We start from the raw sequence: 13,904 nt of genomic DNA, 5'->3' as shown, positions 1-13,904 counted from the left end.
GTAACCAGTCTTGACTTTTTTTTAAGCCGCCCAGGTAGAAGTTAGCATCGTACATACATCGTTTTCAAGCATGGCTCCTCGTTCATTGCTCGATTTACTTTTTCGTAAATGACAAACCGCAATGAAGCACAATTATTCTAGTTCAAAATTGTCACGAACACTTGGCACGCATGCTTACACTGTAGCGCACCTAACGTAATTTAAAAGTAGAACGAAAACGGGACGAGATTCGCTTACCGCTTCACGGAAACAGAGTCCTTCGGATCCTGGGCCTAACGGCCGAGATCGGAAGTCGCCTGCGGTCCGGCGATCGGACGAGTTGAGCCGGCCGCGCTGTGCTGACCCCGGCTGACCACGCCTGGTTGAACCATGAGAGGCGTCGTCGAGTTGAGAGCCAGAGACGCAGTAGAAACGGACCGTAAAACATCTGTCCCGTAAAACGCAGAAGGAACCAGCGCCAAAACCGCTACGTCTGGCTGCGTCGCCATCTCCGCGACGACCGGAAGTGTGTAAACCGGGACTGGCCGGGAAGTTAGAAAAGGCGCGGCAGCGGAAGCCACTGGGCGGAAGCTTTACGTTTCGGTTTCGCTTTTCTCCGACATCGGCCACGGTCGCGGGCTGGTATGTTTGCGGCTGGTTGCGACGACGCGAGGGGCCACGAAAAGACGCCGAGTTGGCCGAGTACGAGTCACGGCCCACGATACGAGCAACGGGCCATTTGCCCCTGTCGACCGGCGATGCGGTATCCGCGGCTTAGTGTCACGATCGGTTTGTTGCCGTGCACGTTGACTCAAAGCTCGAAGTTATGCAGTTCCGTCAGTTCCGTTCCGGCACCAGCCGCACCACGTTTTCCGGTGCATCGCACGTGGAGGCCTTTCGACGCATTCAGTGAACGTAAAGATCGCGCCCGCTGTCTTCGGTGCTGTGGAAGAAGTTGGGAGACGGAAGAAGCATCAAAACCAAGGCGTTTAGGACTCCAGTCCGGGCCGCCGGTCCACTCTGAACGAGAGGCGACGTGTGTGTGCACGCTTTGAGGAAGCCTCCACGTTTCGCCGCGCCAGACCTCGCCGATCGCGACCAGACCCCGAGTCCGAGAGGCTCTTGCGCAGCCAGGAACGGCAGCGAGGTAGGAGCTGCTCGTTCTGCGCAACCATGCAGTGCTCTACAGTGATCGGAGCTCTCGGTGTCATGCGTGCTTGCACCGAAGCCTTTGTGACCCCTTTGGACGCGCAAGTCGTACTTCGCAAAGGTTTGGACGGGGCCGCCCTCACCGAGCAGCTCCGCTAAATTCCGCTTACTTATGATCGCAATAAAAGCTTGCGTTTGTTCTCGGGAAAAAAATTGCGGGACCGCTCTCCGCGCCGCCGACGAGGTTGGCCGCCACCATGTTCTCAGCTGTTCACTCGCTCCCGCAGCGAGCGCCTTCCGATAATCCTCCCCGTTCCAAAATGCGATGCGATCTTCGTTTACATGGGCTGAATGAATGCGCACTCGCCATCTCAATCCACCTCTGTCTAGCGACTTTAATGCGATGCGCTTTGCGCACTATGCCGTTTACATGACCGCATATTGAATGCGGCAACTGGATTCAATGCGACTAAGTCGCATTCATGTAAACGCGGCTTATGTTATTTTTCGACATGTATGATGTATGTAACGATACCGGTGGTAAACGATGGACGTTTTTGTTGGAAGATGGCGGTCGTCTTTCTGCATGTATGGTTTAGTTATACCGGTGGTCTTGTGGTATAGGCGTTTCGTTGGAAAGATGGCGGTCGTCTACGTCATCGGACGCAAAATCATACCAGCCATACCGAGTCATATCGGCGAGCAAACCGGCTGCCAGTATAGACAGACCCGGAGCCATAGCGGTGCCGGTATCTCCAGTTATGGAGAACGCAAAACCAAATTAGCTGCATGTATAATAACAATAAATTATGGTGGTGTCATACCAGGACTGTACAAGCAGCAGGTTTGTTTCTTGTACGTTTTTCCAATAGGGTGTTGTATTTATAGCAGAACAGTGCCACCACCAGGACAAGATACGGGCAACAGAAACTGCGCACATCGTTCAAGTTATCTCCTTTCTTGTATTCGCCTCGAGATCGAACCGTGTCGCCACCGTGCGGCCGAAATTGGAAACGCGTGAAAGCGGGGATACCGCCGTGCGTCGTTTGCTACGGGCGCACGCTCAGAGGCATGGATCTCGACGACGCAAGTCCGTTTCAGGCTGAGCTTCGCATTCCTTATTAAATGTTTTATGTTTTTGTTGCCATTTGTTCTTACTAAAGGTTGTGTTGTATTGTTTCCCATGCGTAGAAATTCAGAAAAGCGATTATTATTAAGGCGGAAGCTTCCATACTCTTAGTGTGTTGGTTTGTATAGAATCGCTGGTCCCACGTGTTTTTGTGATCTCGCACAAACCGTGGCTTTTATAAAGCATTGAATGTTGAGTGGGTCTGTGGTTTGATTAGAAAATTAACCCGACTAATCGCTGTCCTTTAATAGACTATTCAGTCAATAAATTCGTATGTTGATTTTTCGCCGGTCATATTGCGTGAAAGACGTTAAAACTACACATTTTTTTACTGGTTTTACTATGTCATAACTGGCATATTGCATTTCCATTCTAAACTTCACGTCGTGAGTTCTACATTAAAATGAACACTGGAAGCCTTTTAAACTCAAGTATTTTTCAAGTTATTATTTAAACAGTATAATCGCCCTCGGTGAAATGACAAGCACGCTGAAGTGGTTTACCGTGCAAGCCCGTGACACAAAAGAAATAAAGACGTCAAAAATATTAAAGCAGGCATTTTTCACTCCTTGTTGACTTTCTCCAGCACAAGACTCCAATTAACCGGCAAAAAGAAAATCGCAATAAAGCATTACTTGAATAATATGAAAGTTAATCGATGAACTGCCCAGTCCCGTTATTCGTTAGTTGAGGGCGGAGGGTGATCGAAAAGTCTCGTGAATATTCCACTTCAGCCATCATCAGTAAAAGAGTATCACTGCGGCCGATGCTGTCCGTGTCGTGGTGCGCGTTGTTTTTTGGGGTTGCAGAGTCTACTGTGGTTTAATACAAGATTATTTAGCCAGAAATTTGTAGCATTAGCCTCTTGACATCCGCGCCCTCACCGAGAAAATTGAAGCGGGTGAACTCACACTACCGAGAAAAGCATTTAATAACAGGAACATTCCTGCGTTGCTCGGTTACACTCGTTTATTACATTCACGGCAGATGTATTAGAACAATTTGTTTCACTTCTTTCAGTTGTCCTGCCAACCGTGCAGTTTGCAGATCTTAACTAGAAGAGACACAGTCCCCTCATCGCAACGCAGTACATTTGTTCAGAGTCCAAAAAACTTACCCACACTATGGCAAAGTGAAAGGGCAGAGGAACTAAATAGAATGGTCAATTCCAATACAGCGCTAACTTACCTTCATTTTAAATATTTGTATTACTGCAAAAGCTAAAAGTTAAAAAAAAATAGAAGCTGCGATTTCATAGCCTACAGATACCAGTATTATGTAATCTGGGTTGGAATTCATTTTTTTTAATTCCCACGTTGATGAACCGATGCATTCATTTTAAAAGAAACAAATATTTAACATAAATATTCCACTTCAGCCGGAGACAGGCATCAGTCGTGGTGATGCATGCTTTCCAACTTCTGCCTAGAGCAGACGAAGGACCCACAGACGTGATTTTAAAAATTTAGGCCGCACGCTGGCAACACGATTCGATCTTCACTGAAGTACCGAAGAGTACCGCATCCTTTTCCGCTAGAATTGTTTTCCCACCGATAGTATGCGACAAAATAAACGCAAGAATCTACGCCGTCTCGCGCGCGAACGTGGATAGCCTATGGGGCGGCCGTTCTCCTATCCCCGCTTCGATGATGATGATAGCGCGACCGTAGTGCCACCTCTAGGTCGATCTCGAGGCCAATAGCTGTCAGAGGAACTTCAAACATGCAATGAAGTCGATTTCAGTTTGAGATGAAGGAAGTAGGTCGCTATTTTCCCTAAACGGAGTTCCGAAGCGAATAAATAAAGTGGTGTCGCTAGAACGGCATCTCTAATCCACCTTCGCTCAAATGAACACCTACATTCACTAAAGTGTGCCGTTCGATGAAACATCATAGGCGGGGCTCCGTACGCTAAAACGTCGTTCGATCAAGTCAGTGCCTTCAACGCCGTACCCAACTCAATGTTAATCACTGCACATGGTAGTGTGTTAATACTTCAAGATTTATAGTTTCTATCATTTTAACGAAGTGAATAGAAAAGTACCTGTAAAAAGTAACTTCCCTTAGTTACAAGTTACTGGAAAATGTACCTAAGATATAAATACAGATACCGAGAAATTAAAGTAAATAGGTTTGTACCTTAGGTGCAACTAAAGTACATAGATACAGATTTCCAGTTACTTGTACCTAGGTACTTTACAACCCTGGGCCAATGCTTGGTGCGGCCAGACTTCGAGCCTGGGTTGTTCCATTTATTCAGGGAACTTGGCAGCAAACTTCCCGACCTAGAGTCAACCGACTGCATAACTATGAACTAGGCGCTCCCTCTCGTTTACCTGAGCATTACGATGTTCAAGCTATCGTACTTCGAGCGCCACGAAGTTAAGCTGCCTATGCAGAGGACATCCACAAGTTTATGTTGTGAGGAAGTGAATATTCTGCCGGCAGCCGGCGCAACTCGGGAAAAAAATTGCCGACAGCTGACTTATATTTGGTCTCATATAAAACGAATATCTAAAGCGGCCATAAAACAATTTCCCTACTTCTTCCTTCTTACATTTTATCTTCAACTCAATATCGAATTGAGAAATCACGAGGTTGTGACATGCTTGGGCACCGGTGCGATGACTCCAAGCTTCCACCGTGCTTTTTAAACACACCATAGAACTTGTCATTCGCATAAGTTCCGTCATATAACTCATTGGCCAGGAACGCGAATCCAAATATTCGTCGGCGGATTGATCGTTGACGAGCGCATACGTCCGAGTGACGCAGTTCTCGTGTACAATGCGTGAGCTGGGCTCGGCTGACGCGCTTGGGGTACCGGTGACGGCCTCTGCTACTGCGGATGTACCATAGTGAAAAGGCCGAGAGCTTTCGAAGGAAAGGAGATACGAAACAACTCGCTATATTTTCAAACGTTCGTAACGAACGTTTGAGTCCCGCGAGATAATTGTTTTCGAGTAATATTTCTGCCGGTATTGTATTCAGTGTGCCGCCGGAGATGGAGACGCTGCTACCAATATCGAGGCCATTGATGTAGACGCGGTTGCCTCACAGTCTATTGCAAGAAACAGACAACGAACACAGTTCAAGCTTGAAGCGCACCTTTTGCACACGGCTCTTCGGCGGTGACATCACGGTCCCCCACTGCCCAGGCTCGGCTCCCCAGCTGGCTTCACGGCTTCCGCTACGAAGCGTCTGCGGTGCGGTGTTTTTCTGTGTGTTTTATTTCTGAGGCGCGTCCGCTTTGGCCTTGAGCGGCGCGTGCTTGACGGCGTATTTTTATGGCCATCTTTCGGGAAGAACCCCGACGCTATTTCGCGTAATGAAAGATGAGGCTTTCGCATTAAAAAAAACAATGTCAGCCAGTATTCGGAACCTTCAAGGCGAGACTGGTCACAAATTTCAGCGAAGAATCGATGTCCGCCCGAAACCGGAACTTTCACGGCGAGACTGGCCGCAAATTGCTGCGAGGAAGCGATGTCCGTCAGTAGCCGGAACTTTACGGTGAGACTGGCAGAACGCCAAGCAACCAATTCCGGACAGTAGCCATAACATTCACGGCGAGACTGGCCAGCCAGGCCAGCGAGGTCCCGATGCCCGCCGGGGTTGGTTGCTCACCGGCGCCACTGCTGAGACTTCGCCGTTCAGTTTCCGGCACTGGCCGACGTGTTGTGCTAGCTGGGTCTGCTTTGTGAAAAAGATAACGAGATGAGTGCATAAGTTTATGCCGAATGATACTTGGAAATGTTTCCGTTCGCTAAATATATATATATATATATATATATATATATTTTTTTTTTTTTTTGCTTTGGGATTTGTGAAACGCAGTGAAACGGTGGAACGAATTTATAGTCAGACGGTGTTTTGTATTACTTTTGCGGCATTTGGTGTTTACTGGGGCATTTTGATAAGTCGGCTTTATTTTTGTCCACATTCTTCATACAATTATAATATATTTAGTAACCAAAGCATTGTAGTATTCAGTGTTTTATGTATGTTCAGTTATTTGTTTGATGTTGATAATAGTGAAGGAAGATGAAGACTGAGGGCTGCTTTGAACAATTACACGAAAAATATTTTTAGTAGTGGTTATAAGTTTAAATATTCATACTTTATCACTTAAAAAGATTACTGCTTACTCACACTTTTTTATAGGTTGACTAGATGGCACGTTCTGTGCAAACCGCCTTCTTGTCTTGTGTTAAAGCTAACCTTGGCCGAGGCTGGGTTTGAGGAGGCTGTTAAGTATATATATGATAACTCTCAAGGAATTCGGCTGGTAAGAAACTTTTATCTGAATTTTGGTCAGTGCGTTTTGATACAAATTCAATCATCAATGTGAACTTTTAAAGAACTTGCATACTTTCTTTACTCATTGTATAGTGTTTTGTTCCAGATCAACATCTCCAGCAGATTTATTTATTGACAACGTAAATTGATTTTGTCATACAGTTTGAGTTTTCCTCTTTACATTTTCGCACAGTTTGAGCTTCTCGTAAATACGTGAATTTCGTAACAAGAGTCACAAAATTTTAAACAAAGGTTTGATGTGCTCCACGAGAGCAAAATCAGGGGATACAGAAGTCATCACATTACGAGAGTCCTTCAGTTTAGCACATAGCATTGTGATCTAATTCAGTTATTATTCTATCATATGAATGCTCGAGTCAAACCTTCCCAGAAAAGAAGCAATCTGGTTCAATATTTGCAACTTTCGAGCTCAGGAAATTGGTGAATAAGAGCCAACACATAATTGCGTCACTCGTACATTATGGTAAAAGATATCAACGAACATTATAATATTATAAGATTAAAGCGCCCATCTCAATGACTGAATTGATTGTTTCGGTTTTCCCTTTTATGTAACTGAGTTTGAATAAATATGTTAAAACTGACGTGTAAGCGTCGCGGCATATCACAATTTGCCACACAGGTGTTAGAGAGTGCCCAACTAGGCACTCTCTAACACAATAGTATTTTTTTATCACAGTAATTGAATGCCAAAATAATATAAAAATAAGGGTATAATGCGATGACTTCCTTGAGCCAACTTTGCTGTGGAGTGGTAAACTCCACCACACAGTAAGATTTCCCTTGATGCTACCCGCCTTGGAGATTCGGATGGCGCTCTGGGTGAATGACTTAGATTTATTTATTGACTGTTATTTTCCGCATTGCGACCCAGAAAAGCTCCGCGCACAATTCTGCGCCACTTTTTATTTAGTGGCGGTAAGCCGATCGGCGTTGCTCATTGCGGTTTGCCAACTCAGGGTAGATTTCTCGAGAGACGATTTAGGATGCGGGAAACCTGTTCGGATGCTGTGGATTGTCAGGTTGTCCAGAAGTTTAATAATGTAGCAAGGAGAATTCGCAAGCATTATGTTAGTTCACAAATTTTGATTAAATAAACTAGAATATAAATAGAATGACTGGTGAATTTAAATTAATAACGACTGATTGACGATGTCATTTTTAAATCAGCGCCTCAGAAAACATAAAAATAAAAAAAATGAATTGAGCGTGAGTTTAATTTCAAAGGACCCCGTTGAAGCAAAAAAGACCTTCTAAACATTATGTTCTCAATGAGACATATTAAAAAAGATACAATATAACCACTCAACCAAAAACCCAATAGCTCGACCCATCCCCCTCATTTTTAGTTCTTCATTAGTCCCTTTGTGTTTATTGTTCAAAACCTGCGCACCAAATTTTATTCTCTGCATATGGCTTCCAAGACGAATAGTAGCAAACATCGCATTTTATTGCGATTAACAGTGCCCAAACATGTATTTAAACAGTATTTAAAAAAGAAAAAAAAATTCAATTTTTATAAAATAAATTCTTCCAAAAGGAGACAAAATGGAGTGGACAAAATAACTTAAATGCAGTTGAAATACTGATGATTAGTATGTAATTCAATGCGAGATAAAAACAAAGTTTTTGAAAAATGTATTTCATATACATGTATTCGTAAGGGTGCTCAACTCTGCTTACAACCTACTATTGAAAGCAAGCACCTAAAATGAACAAGGGGGCACAAGTAACCGAAAAAGCCTTCTAAGATTCGGGTAACCGAAGTACATTTTCTTCAGACCGCAATATAAAAAATATGCTCCAGTCTCGGTTAGAGTAACGGTTTAGTGTTCACCAGCTTATTAGTTTTTTTTTTTAAAGTTAGTGCACGCAATATGTTCGAATTGAACTAAAACGCTTGCATATGTTCATCAGCTATTCTTAAACCCCATGAAGTTTTACGTTGTGGGAGGTACATTCGAGGAAGACCCTCTTTTGAAGAAGGACTCCAGACTACCTTTCAAGTGTGGAGAAGCACAAACGGGACGAATTTCCAATGAGATTTTTTCCTTGGAGCGGCGGATTTATACCGAGAGACTTAAGGCCAAATGGTATGTACCTAAAGAAAATGTAGCTAAGAATATTTTCGAAGCATGTAGAATTTTTTGCTCCTGCGCTTCGTAGAATTACACAGCCCAGGTAACACAAAGTTCTAGGTCAAAATTTGGCTTCTGTCTGGAAGTTTAGGGCCCTGAAAAGCCCAAAGAAGCCACAGTAGAGGCCAACCTGACCTTCCTTGGCAAGAGTCCGGCTATTTTGGTCCTATTTCGCCAAGCAAGTGCCAATCTTAGGCTTAACTGCCTGGTAATTCGGCTGTCATCTGGCATCTTTGGGCCTAAATCGCCTAATAAATGCGAGAGTTTGGCTTACTGTCCGGTAGTTCGGCTTACATTTCGCATTTTTGGGCCAAAATCGCCAGACAAATGTCAAAGATAGGCTTCACTTTTGATAGTTCCGCTGTCATCTAACCCCTTCGGGCCAGAATCGCCACGCCACAGATGTGCCAGAGTTAGGCTTACTGCCTTATAGTTTAGCTCACATTTGAAGACAATGGTGTGGTAGCTGTTTAAAGGCAGGTTGCATGCCAGAGAAAAGAAGGTGAAACTTCAGTGGCCATTTCCAAAGATAGCGTCATACTTCACTTCACGAAGGACCGATCGATGCACCCCTGGGTATATTTGGGAATCACCAGCACCCAGTGGAAGTGTACTAAGGTTCTCCCTTTTAATGCTACCAATCTCAACGATTTGGGCGTATTACCAAGAACTGCCGCGGCGCCTGCCGTTGGAAATATGTGGACGTCCACATCATCTTCAAGAGTGCAGCTCACGAGCAGGGTTTGTAAAAGTTACTTCAAACATGTACCTAAAATACAGTTACAGTTACTCTTATAAAATAATACCTAGGTGCTCGCTTAAACTGTGCCTAGGTAAAGGTACACTTACTTCAAATATACTTAATTTTCCTAACATTTGTCAGAATACAAGTCTATTACTAAGGATACACACAAAAACGAGTTCGATAGATGTGCTTTATTGGTGTTAATGCGATGTCCAAATCGAAGTTGTCCTCAAGTGCCTTATCCTTCACGCTCCAATTGATTCACCGAGGCCACAGCTTCCGCTGTTTACCATGTCATACCGAAACCGCCGAAACTATCTTGTTGACGTCCTTGCCCTATAAGCCGGTGCTGACGTCGACGGACCCAGAAAAAGTCGGCCCCATGAAAAAACGCACGAGTCGAGTGCGTATGCACCTAAGCTTCGCGACGATAAACAAAAACTTCAAACATCCTTTTTTTTTCATTAATCGGAAGAAAAATTTGTTTTGATTTTCTTTCTGAATATTTTCAGTTTTGATAACTGCGAAATTTAAGTCCGAATTATTGAGTGGAAACTGTAATATATACGCGATGTCACATTGCCTTACGATTGTAATTATAATTTATTTTCAATTATATTTTATATCATATTTATGGCAGAAGAGAGCCAACACCAGGACAAGATACAGGCAACAGAAACTGCGCACATCTTTCAAGTTATCTCCTCCCTTGTCCAGCTGTGAGAGGAGCCTCAAACACACAATGAAGTTCATTTCAGTTTGAGGTAAAAGAAGCAGGTTGCTATTTTTCCTAAACTGAGTTCCGCAGCAATTCGATAAATTGGTATTGCTAGAACGGCATTGCTAATCCACCGTTCGCTCGATTGAACACCGCCATTCGCTAAAGTGTCGTTCGATAAAACATCATGGGCGGGGCTTCGTTCGTTAAAACGCCGTTCGATCGAGTCAGTGCCTCACAGGTCGTACCCAACTCAACGTTAATCCCGGCACATGGTAGTGTACTACTTCAATATTTATATTTTCTACCATCTTGACAAAGACAATAGAAAAATACCTGTAAAAAGTAACTTCGCTTAGTTACAAGTTACTGGAAAATGTACCTAAGATACAAATACAGATACAGAGTAATGAAAGTACATAGGTTTGTACCTCAGGTACAGCAAAAGTACCTAGATACAGATTTCCAGTCGTTTGTACCTAGGTACTTTACAACCCTGCTCATGAGCTAACCTAAATACGCTGACAGCGGCGAATGTCCCGGGCGACATTTTCCGGCTGCTACAGTAAAAATGCGGCAGCAGTTGTAAGGAAAACAGAAATCCTAAATGGCAAAGCGCCTACTCGAAGATCTCCACCCCGAAACCCAGAGATGTTGGGAATACATGAAACTCCAAACGACACAAACTCGTCGACATCAAACCCTATGTATACAGACGTGCTACATCAACGACCAAGTAAGAAAAACACCATTTCAAGAAAAGAAAACCTACCTATGACGTAGGCGCCGTTTACTCCATCCGAGAAACGAGAGTCAAGACCTTCAATGCCAACCGCGTCTGTTTCCCAAAGGGCTCAACGACCCACTGCATCGCAAATGACACTCTCAATGGAGGCGACGCCTGCTACATACCGTGCGGAGTTCCAGGCCAAAGCAAACAGCCAAGAAACGGATCAACAATTTCTCATTCGGCTATGCTTTTGGCAATGAAAACTATCATGAGATCGCTGCCAGACGCCGTCAATGTTTCAAAGGTAAAGGCAATCTTCATTATGGAACCCCTCATTCGGAGGACGAGGGTTCCTCTAAATGTAATAAATGGTGTGTACAGTGAAACGACCATCTCCCAATGGAATGCGAATTCCCTCCGAACTAAAATAAAACATTTCCGGAAGCTCGTCGCACAATACCAGTTTCCTTTTAAGGCAATATCTAAGCTCACATATATGCGAAAACTAAGATAGTTGGTTACCTCACGTATTGTTCGTCCCGTCGGGATGTACCTGGTCGAGCAATGCTCTGTGTGAGAAAAGACATACCATCAATTACAGCGTGCTCATCATTATCCGAAGCGCCAGGATAGTTCCGTGCATGGTTGCGTTTGGTACGACAGCAATAATCATATCTTGCGTATATATGAAGTCACTAACATCAGTGACGAAGGAAGAAGTAACACGAATTCTCTTAAAATATAGTGATTCCAATATTTTGCGTGGGGATTTTAATTCGCATCATAGATTGCGGCAAAGCACACAACAATTATTGGAGACAGAAACTGATTGCCAATACCATAGGGAAGTGTAATCTATGCCGGCTAAATAATGGCTCTCAAATATTACTTTCTTTGTATTTTGTTTTGTAGACATCTTCAGGAATTTACCATGTTGTGTTGTTACAGGAACCCATGGAAGCGGTTATTTCAAAATATTCTTCCAGTAAAAAAGGTAGCAAGGCCACGCGATGGGCCACGTAAAGTTGAAATTACAAATTCACATATGTTTCGATCTTTGTATAAGCCGCAGTGTAAAGATGTTGATACGTTAGACGACTTTAGTTCGTTTACGAGGGAAACGTTTCATCGCGCAACACGATACGCATTCATTTCATCGGATTATGCACTCTAAAAAAAGCCCGTGCGTCTACCTTCCCGAGGAGTGACGTTGCGATTCTGAACCGTGCGGACGTGTTTTATCGGCGCTCCGTCGAGAAGAACTTTTTGGCCCACTAAACGGCAAGCCAACGGAAATTCAACAACACCAACGGATGCGGAACATCATCCGGTATCGGAAGACACCAAAATCACCGAGGTGGGCCTATTTCTGATAAATTTTGGGCAAATTTAATATTCGCCACGCCGCCGGAGCCGCCCGCGGCGTTAGGCCTAGACATGGAAGCGGCGCAAAAAGCAAGGACTACAGAACAGCGACGGGAGGCACAACTACGAAGCCTTGACGCTTTGGACCTCGAAAAAAACGATTCCGAGATGGAATTAATTACCGACAACGACGAAACTCGCCAAATGAATCCGGCGAACAACCGTGGCGACGGTACGGCCCGACGCCTCGGCGAGCAGCCGGGCACGCAGGGCTTATCGGCAGCAGAAGAAAAACACGTCAGCGCGCCGGATTCCAGCGACGAGGACGAAAACGAAGATCGCGTCGGCTGGACGCAATTTATCTCAAGAAGAAGGAAACAAGCAGAGAAGAAAAAAGAAACCGCACCGAAGCCGGTGCATGAAAAATACCCACCACGTCCGAAAGGAACGCCGCGCTTCCTCAGGAACACAAAAAATGAATTTCGAATTGTCTATCGGGTGCAGGGCGGCATTGACCTTGCGAAACTACCAAGATGGATGGTATACGACGCAGTGAGAACTGCGGCAGCGGGTCCGGCAAGTCGAAACGAGCCGGACAAGGCACCGAAGATCCTCCTTCAACCGGCGCAGAACCTCGTCACGCTGAGCACACCTAGCCTGGCGGTGGCTACGGAAGCAAGCTCGGCCACTACGCTCACGGTAGACGGCAAGACCTACCCACTCAAGGCATACATCGCCTCACCGGAGAATACCGTCAAGGTCGTTATCCATGGCATAAAGAAAAACACATCACCAGAGGAGCTCTTTGCCAACACGAGGGTAGGGCCGAACTTCGAGCTCGTATATGGGAGGATGCTTGGAAGCTCGGAGACAGCGCTGCTCACCTTCCAGGGCCAACGAGCACCTCGTCAAGTTATCTACCAGCACGGCATCTACGAATGTCGAAAATACACCCCACTCCGACAGATCTGCAGCAAGTGCCACGAACTGGGACATAGGGCAGACATCTGCCCGAGACCGGACGTGAACCTGTGCAAGGTGTGCGGACAAAGTAACAGCGAGAAGCATCAATGCACCGTGTCGTGTCGCAACTGTGGGGGCGCACACGTCGCGGCGGCTAGATTTTGCCCGGCCCGTCGCAGGCAGCCCCCGGCCACCCCACCACGACGAGCGTGGCAAGCAAGGCAAAGCAAAAAAACCCCGCCACTTTCTGGCAAGGACTTTCCATCTCTGCCAGGGACGCATCAACCCCGCTCACTTAGCAGGAGGCGCCGATCCCGCAGCAGAGGAAGGAGCACCAGTCGGGAAGAGAGTCGCAGCCGATCAAGAGACCTCCGAGGGCCGCAGCCCCAGACACGCGACCCCAGACCCGAGAGCCCGGCAAGGGAACAACCCGCGGCCACGCAAAAGGTGAGCTGGAATAAGCCCTTAGCCAACTCTCAACCCTCAAAACCGAACGAGAGTAAGGAAATACTACAAATAGCGCAAACAGGGATAGAGCCGATCAAAGCAGAAATACGAGAAATTAAAGATAGACTCGCCTCCCTCGAAAACTGTATAGGTCTACTCATGCGTAAAATAGATGCCTTAGGCAACAAGAAGATAGAAACCATGTCCACCCTCCCGTGTCAGCAG

General features: G+C 45.4%; 1 pseudogene; it reads left to right on the top strand.

Moving 5' to 3' along the window:
* Positions 1–6,426: 6,426 nt before the first annotated feature.
* LOC120843788 overlaps positions 6,427–13,904 on the top strand; it is an 82,160-nt pseudogene continuing 74,682 nt past the window's right edge.

This window comes from Ixodes scapularis, unplaced genomic scaffold (assembly GCF_016920785.2).
Source record: "Ixodes scapularis isolate PalLabHiFi unplaced genomic scaffold, ASM1692078v2 PGA_scaffold6__148_contigs__length_123643588, whole genome shotgun sequence".
NCBI classification, from domain to species: domain Eukaryota; kingdom Metazoa; phylum Arthropoda; class Arachnida; order Ixodida; family Ixodidae; genus Ixodes; species Ixodes scapularis.
Note: the sequence above shows the minus strand (reverse complement) of the source record. Positions and strands in the feature narration are given on the sequence as shown.